General features: G+C 47.0%; 1 long non-coding RNA gene across 1 annotated transcript; it reads right to left on the bottom strand.

Moving 5' to 3' along the window:
• Window positions 1-1,243: 1,243 nt before the first annotated feature.
• On the bottom strand, window positions 1,244-3,264 carry LOC140696265 (uncharacterized). The gene is made up of 3 exons (XR_012072403.1): window positions 3,100-3,264; window positions 2,279-2,396; window positions 1,244-1,574 (listed from the first exon to the last, which is right to left on the bottom strand). It is a non-coding gene; the product is annotated as an uncharacterized lncRNA (long non-coding RNA).
• Window positions 3,265-7,057: the final 3,793 nt, after the last annotated feature.

The following is a 7,057-nucleotide window of genomic DNA, read 5'->3' as shown; positions in this document are numbered from 1 at the left end:
GAGGCAAAGGTGTAGGACAGGTCTGGGGCTTAGTTGACCCCACTGGCTCAGCTTCTCTCTGCTCTGCTTTCTGCTGGGTGTCAACTTCATCTTCGTAGAAAGAAAGCAGACCTATAAAGCCAGGAAATGTGTCCAGAGGCCTCCAGGAAACTCATAGCTGCTTAGCCCCGGCCTGCATGGACTCACCTGCCCACTTCTGAGCCAGCCCCTGGGAGGAGCTGGGATTCCCACGACTGGCTCAGACCACGCTGACCCGGACTTCCGGCGAGATCGAAGACTTCCGGGCTTCTGCTGCAAGGTGCTCGCCGGAGTCAGAGTCCACCTGACTCTAAAGACTCAAGAGGTTTTACAAAACAACACAAGTAAATCCAAACTTAGAAATACTAAAGAAACCCAAATAATGTCATAATATTAAGGAAAAATAAATTTAAATAATTCAAGGGCATTGCCCCTGGGTCTTCTAGAGATACGGCAGGCAGCCTGAGGACCAGTGTCTACTGGCCCTTCATTAACTGAAGGTGTGTTGTGTGGAAATGTCACCTTTCTTGGTGATGACTTTACTACTACAGGCCTTTCTTCATGATATACAGTGGTGATACTTCCTCCCGAAGAAGAGGCATAACGGTGCCAAGAAGAGGGAGGCGGGGCTGCTCCTCTGCACTGCTCTGTACTTTTTAGCATGTGTGCATGAGTGTGCCTGTGTGCATATGCGCAAACGTGTTTGTGTTTCTCTCTTAGAATCAAGAAGGAGTCTTACCCGATAGTTCTCAGCCAAACTAATAATGAATCTCCTATCTGATGGTCCTAATCAACTTCTTTCTAGACTAAAATGTTTAAGTCATTGTCAGATTCCACATCAGCATTCTATAGGCATCTCTGGTAAGCTTAGGGCAGGCCACAGTCTCTTATAAACTTACAAACGAGACACGATAGCTAGTTGGATAATGATTCCATGATTTATTTTGTTGTCTCTAATTATATCCTCAAGAGAGTAGTTCATATAAAAACCCAATGCTTTTTTCCACTGAAACAAATGAGGTAGGCTTCCTGGTAGAATTGCCTCGGTTTAATGTGCTTGTGACCTTTGTGACTACTATTCTTGCAAGGTCTTGACTTCAGACACCGTCTCTGAATGATGTACATCGCAAGGCTTCATGTGGTTCAGACATATCTGTTCAGACTTAGAAATGAACATGCGAATGCCCTTCAGACGAGCCCTTTAAACACGAGCAGGAGGACAGAATCTCGGAAATCTTTGAGTTTATTTCACCCACTACTCTCATTGTCCAGAATATGTCCCCAGGTTAAGTGATACAAATATTCTCAAGGTAAAAATAATTAGATGTTAGCAAAATGCAAGTTGAATCTCAGATCGTTTGAGTCAGGATAAATACAGTTTTCAGTGATTTTTTTCTATGCTGACTTCTTCAGAACAAAGGTACCCGAAGACTTCTCGGGCTAACGCTACTTCCGGCAGCTTTCAGGTTTGTCTTTGAGTATTAAAGACCAAGGAGGAAGCTGACCCCGTATTTGTTCTTGATGCTTAAAGATGACTTGTTATATTTCAGGGTTTGCTTTTAGAATTGAGAAAAAGCAGAAAGAAACACATTTTAATACACATTGGTGCCAAAACTGATGGCTGTGTGCTAGCAAAACTGTATCAGATGGCTGACGCAGACGGGCTAAGAGCTAGGCTGTGCCTGGTTTTCAGAAGGCTGTGTTTCACGCTCACAAGGACGGCATTTGTAAGTGTTGTTATATAAGTGAGTCCCAGGGCTTGGCCATGTCTTGGACCGACTAGCATCAGCTAATATTTACAGACATGATAGGCCCTGAGGGATAAGCTTCACGCAAGGGAGGCTCGCACACAGTGGAGGGTGTATCTTTGACCCTGTAACTCCACCCCTAGGGAACCTTCTTAAGGAATTTACCAGATACTCAAAATGAACGCTCACGTGCATTTAATTCCTTAGGATTTAGTTAGTTCAATTTTCAAATTCTCAGTATTTTGCAGTAGAGGATTGATCGGCTGCCTTACACAGAGAATAGTGACAGAATAGTGAGTGTCATGGAAGACACTGACCACAATGTCTGACAGCATGGACTTCGCCCAAGGCTCCGGGCAGAGTCCTTCCTCGCCTCCCAGCTGCTGGGGGCGCAAGGCGTCTGGCACGTGGCTCCAGCCTCTGCCTCTGTCTTCACGGCACCTTCTCCTCTGTGCTTACGAGGACACCTGTCATCAGATTTAGGACCCACCCTGCGTTCACGGTGATCTCACCTTGAGACCCTTAAGTGAATGATGTGCGCAAGGACTCTTTTGCCAAATCAGATCACACTCATGGATTCTGAGAGGATGTGTCTTTTTTCGGTGGGGGAGGAGGGGAGCAGAATTCAACCTATTACAATTAGAAAGGCAGTATGTAAACTTTATACTGTCCCGTCCCAGCAATGTAAAATATATTTCTATATGTTTATGTGTATTTATACATGTAAAACATATTACAGGACCACCTGTAACAGGTTGTTAGAGCTGGACTGGGGAACCAAAATGAGTGTGAACAAACCCCAAACCACCCCCAGATGAACAACTTCAAAGGGAGTGAAGGAACACATGGTCCCACACCTGGGCCTCTCAGCAAGACTGGATTTGCTCAGAGCATGCCTCTGGGAGGAGACTGGTAGAGAGATCTCTTTGGAGAGAACGGTTGCCTTGCTGTAGGTGCCCACCTTGGGAGAGGGGAGACAGGATGCTAGTCCCCAGCTCACAGCCCAGGGGAGGTCAAGGCGAAGTTGAATGATGCTGAGGACGGGTGTCTAATCCTCACTGAGAAGGAGAAAATGGACGGTGGTCTGGGGTCCAACTGCCACCAGGAAATGGAGGGAACAAGAGAAGAGCTCACCAAAGGCTTTGGTGGCAGGGCCAGGGGAGGGCTGCCCTAGGGGGGGTCAGCCTGTCCTTCCAGGTTTGTGGGGACAAACATTTCCTCCAACCAGATGGGGACTAATCGGGGGGGACATTGGTGCGTTCATCTCCCAGGGTGGCCATAATGAAGTACCACAAACTGGGTGGCTTAACACAATGGAAATGTGTTCTCTCACATTCTGGAAGCATCTGCAGGGCCAGTTCCCTCTGGAGGCTCTGCAGGAGATTGTGATCCCCGCCTCTCTCCCCGCTCCTGGCTGCTCCCGCAGTCCTTGGAGTTGCTCAGCTCGCAGAGGCGCCGTTCCCTTCCCCGCCTGCAGCGTCACGTGGACTTCCTCCCTCTGCCTCTGGGTTTTCCCATCTTATAAGGACCCTGGTCACTGGACTGGGGCCCACCTGAATCCACTATGACTTCATCTTAACTATTTACATCTGCAAAGGCCTTATTTCCAAACAAAGTCACATTCTGAGGTTCTGGGTAAATGTGTATTTCGGGGGACATTATTTCAACCCAGGACGGCTGACAGGGGAGAGTCATTGGATTCAGGTTAGAGTGACTGCATGGAGGGGTGAAGAAACCCTAGAAAAGGAGACTGGGGTGAGCTGCAGGGCACCCCAGGGCTGAGCGAGGAGTTATAGGGACCATTTGAAAGGTGCTCAGGGCCAAGGCCAAGGAACCCCACAGGGAAGGGAGCAGAGGGCATTCCTTTTTTTTTTTAAATTCAAGTATAGTTGATTTAGAAGGTCATGTTTCTGGTGTGCAGCCAAGGGGTTCACTTCTACATTTATATGTGTATTCTTTTTCGTTATAGGTTATGACAAGTTACTGAATATAGTTCCCTGTGCTGTACAGTAGGACCATGTTTATCTATTTTATAAACAGCAGTTTGGATCTACAAATCCCAAACTCCTAATTTATCCCTCCCCCTCTTTCCCCTTTGGTAACTACAAGTTTGTTTTCTATGTCTGTGAGTCTGTTTCTGTTTTGTAAATAAGTTCATTTGTGTCATTTTTTTAGATTACATATATTAATGATATCATTATTTGTCTTTCTCTGTCTGACTTACTTCACTTAGTATGACCATCTCCAGGTCCATCCATGTTGCTGCAAATGGCATTATTTCATTCTTTTCATGTCTGAGTAGTATTCCATTGTGTATATATATTTATATACACCACATCTTCTTTATCCAGCCTTCTCTCGGTGGACATTTGGGGTGCTTCCATGTCCTGGCTGCTGTAAGTAGTGCTGCTGTGAATATTGGGGTGCATGATCTCTCAGAAGTCGTGTTTTGTGGAGATATATGTCCAGGAGGGCATTTCTAAAGCACCCCAAGTAGAACCAAACCAGCCTCACCATGTGCCAGGCCCCGGGATACAGAGCTACCCCGCCCCCTAAGAACTGTCTGGTCCTCTCTCTCTGCCTGCAGGGGGAGGTGAGAACAGAAGACCACCCCGGCTGCTTCCCCACCGCAAGCTCAGCTGGGAGAGAGGGCGGGGAGGGGAGGCTTAGAGGTCTGGCTGCATCACAGGGCATATGCCAGTAGTGTCTGTTAGTATGTGATGCCCATCCATGCCCCGTAGGTAACATGGCATTATTCTAATTAAAGACATGCGTCTGTTTCAGGACTAAAATTAACCAGAGAGCTTTTTGTTATCTGAGAGTGATCAGAAGGGAAGTTGGGGGCAGCCAGCCTCTCACTCTCAGTCAGAGGAAGATTCTACAATAAATTTTAAAGGAAGATCAAGAGACAAATGTATGTGGAAGAATTTTCAGTGAATTTTATTTATTTTTTCAACGTAATGTTTCCTTTTACAAAGCTATGCCCTCTTTTGAAGACATGAGTGTTGCTACCGCAATAGCTCGCTTTGAGAGTGGAGAATGCGTGACTTGGAATGGGTCGCAGCAACCGTGCTCACCCTCCGAGCCACTGGTGTCAACCTGGGTGATGTCCCGGCAGGTCCTGGTCCAGCCAGGGGCCAGACAAGAGGGTGTGACACACTGTGACAAAGCAGAATGGAAAGGAGAGGAAAGAAAGGCAGACTGCAGTGCTCTTGGGGCCGCATGGAGCCTTGAAGAAGCAGCTTATGCCCACAGGACCACACACTTTTCCCAGTTAAACCATGACCTAGTTACTGGGCCCTGGTGAAAACGCCAAGCCTCGCTCTCCTGGCCGCCAGCCCGGGGCTCGGCAGCCCGCGGAGTGGTGCTTAGCAAATTCTGCCACCTCGTGCCCCTGGGGCAGGGAGCCTAGACAGACTGCTTGTTTTTCGTGCCCTCCTCCTCTGATTTATTCACCAAGCTGTGACCTCCACAGCACCCTAGTTCAGAGACAAATAAGGCTCAGATGTCTTATGTGTTCACAAATTTTGCTTTTTCTTTTGAGGCAAGTTTTGTTCAGCTTTTAGAGATGCCAATGTGCTGTTAAGTGCCAGCCAAGAGACTGTGAATGTGGATCCCAACAAAAGAATGCAGCTCATCTTATTTCATCAGCTGAGAAGTCCAGGCCTTCGGTCTAGGGAAGAGGAAATAGAAGAACAGCAGCGAGCGTATTTAACACGGTGCTTTGGGGTCAAAGAATCCCCACCCTCTCCCGTGTGGAGTCCCAGCGGCAGATTCAGAGACCCAAGCTCACTGGATTGGCTCCTGCAGTCACTTAATGCACTTTTATCAGAGAGGAAGGTGGGATGCAGGCGATGTTTGCAGTGGCTTTATAGAAGCAGATGTGGCAGCATCTGTTGGCCAGAGTGGTCCATCAAGCCAACAGTCTGGCTGTGATCCTCTTTGCTTCACATCTACTAAGAGAACTTCAAATCCACTGATTTACTTTCAAAGATTGAATTTTTTTTTTCATTTTTTTAGGGACGGGAGAGCAGAATTCAGAGAGCTGGGCTATGAACACTGGGTTTACCTCTTCCTAGACGTGGGAGAGGATTTCCTCTAAGCCATCTTTCTCTCATTGGTCTAACTGGGGTAGTGGCAGTAGATACCCAGAAGGGCTATTTCAGAATTAAGTGATGGAATATATGTAAGGTGCCTGACTGGTCTGCAGCGTTCAATAAATGATAAACACTTGGTAATTTGATCATGGTTACTGTGGTAGCTGCATAATGCACCCCTAAATGTGTCCACGTCCTAATCCCTAAAACCTGTGGACATGTAACTTTCCATGGTAAAAGGGATTTTGCAGACGCGATTAAGTTAAAGATCTTGAGATGCAGGTGTGCCAAAATATCTGATACTTTTCACAGTGTGTGTGGAAATGACATTTTTATGGACTGATTTGCGGCCTTGGTCTTGCAATGGGGTATCTATAGAGGTCGGGGTTGGGAGGGGATGTTACTGGGGACCCCTTCCCCACCCATGATCAAGGACAGTGCTGTGCCATTCAAGGGAAAGCCACGAGGTCTCTGTTTGTTCTCAGGAACATCCTGAGTGCGTGGGTCCCACATTCAGCTCCCATCTTTCATGAAGTCTCTGTTGCTGCCGAGAGCCAGTGAGCCCACATCCCCTACTAAGCAAGTGAGTGTCCTGTCACAGGAGGAATCGCCAAGGAAGCATCCAAGGGCCTCAGGTCCCCCAAGACTCTGACTTAGAAATGGGCCCAATTTGGTGCCATTCCTGGAGCCCGGACTTTCTACAGCCAGCCAGTTGCGGGGCTGAGCAAGTATTAAGACTGGAGGCTTCAAGAACCCACAAACCCAAATGCAGACCCCCACCAGCGAGACTGAAACCCATGTCAGTTCCCCTGGCTTCCACAAAGAGCCAGGAGCCCCTGAGAACTATTTTCCAGATGGATGATGTGCTAACTCATCACTGGTCATTTGTACCTTGATTCAGATTGATTTCTGAATAAATTTAGTCATTTATTCCTGCTCCTTCAGGGAACTGTTCTACTTACTGCAGCTCATAAATGTCTGGCGAGGCCAGTGCCCACCTCACACCCGATCACCTGTATTTCTCAGACCTCTCCTGGGTATTCCCATTTACTTGTTTTATTTCAACTGTAAGATCAGCTTGTCAGGCTATGAAAAAAAAAATTCTGGTGATATTTTAAATCAAAATATAATGATCCAATCTGTAGATTAATTTAGAAAAAAAGGACATCTCTAGGCTTTTGAATTTTGCTCTGT

Source organism: Vicugna pacos, chromosome 5 (genome assembly GCF_048564905.1).
Source record: "Vicugna pacos chromosome 5, VicPac4, whole genome shotgun sequence".
Lineage (NCBI taxonomy): Eukaryota > Metazoa > Chordata > Mammalia > Artiodactyla > Camelidae > Vicugna > Vicugna pacos.
Note: the sequence above shows the minus strand (reverse complement) of the source record. Positions and strands in the feature narration are given on the sequence as shown.